Raw genomic sequence first — 1,115 nt, 5'->3', positions numbered from 1 at the left:
TCCACAATGGTTGTACCATTTTACAGTCCCACCAGCAGTGTATGAGAGTCCCAATCTCTCCACAACCTCGCCAGCATTTGTTATTTTCTTAGACAAGATCTTTTGCAGACTGTTTTTTACCTTAAAATCTGGGGGTTATATGAATCTGTCTTGGAGGAAGTACAGCTGGAAGTGCAAATGGCCAGACTTCATGTCACCTATTTTGGTCATGTTGTCCAAAGGGGCTGGTCTCCAGAGAAGGATGTCATGCTTAGTAAAGTAGAGGGTCAGCAAAACAGGAGAAGACTCTTGTGGTAGTTTAGGTTATATATCCACTTGGCTGGGCCTGGTTGAGTGGCTGGGCAGCTGGTGGTAGTTATTCCCCATGATGAGACTGACAATCAGCTCCATGGTGAGAACTACCACAAGCAACTGAGTAGCTGCTTTAGGGATGTGGTCTGCTTCCTGTATATAAGCAGCGGCATTGAGAATGGTCTCTAGGTTATGGCACACTTGGACCCTACATGTAGCTGTGTTGTTCAGAAGCCTGCCATGCTCTGCTGACCTTGGGACTTACAATGCACTTGAGTTAATGGCCTGCCTTGTGGTTTGGTAACATTGGGACTGTGCCATTTTATTTGTCAACCTTGGGCTTGTTAGCCTCAGCAGCCAGTAGCTGTCTGAGTGAAGAGATGCCTCTAGCTTCAGTGGACCAGGAGCAAGAGGCAGAGCTGAAGCTCAAGGTCAAGGGGCTTTCACCAAGCCCCTAGAGCCTGGCACCTGGAACTTGGACTTCTAGCCTCTAAAAATTCTAAGACTAAACTCCCATTTGTTAAAGCCATCCCATTTGTGGTATATTTCTGTCAGAGTGGCACAGAGATAACTAAAACTCTCAATGAGATGGATTGACACAGTGGCTGCAATGATGGGCTCAAGCATAGTAAGGATTGTGAGGATGGTACAGGTGTGGGCAGAGTTTTGCTCTGTTCTATGAGTTGAAGCCAACTCGACATCACCTAACAACAACATGATGCATATACAGACACGGTGAATGGAGATAAAACAAATAAAAGCAAACATTGCCATCAAGTTGATTCTGACACCTTCTGACCCTGTAGGGCAGAGTGGAACTGCCC

This window comes from Orycteropus afer, unplaced genomic scaffold (genome assembly GCF_000298275.1).
Source record: "Orycteropus afer afer isolate SDZICR_OR568_19922 unplaced genomic scaffold, OryAfe1.0 scaffold00208, whole genome shotgun sequence".
In the NCBI taxonomy this organism is placed as follows: Eukaryota; Metazoa; Chordata; class Mammalia; order Tubulidentata; family Orycteropodidae; genus Orycteropus; species Orycteropus afer.
The sequence above is the reverse complement of the archived record's forward strand: the minus strand, read 5'-3'. Positions refer to the sequence as shown.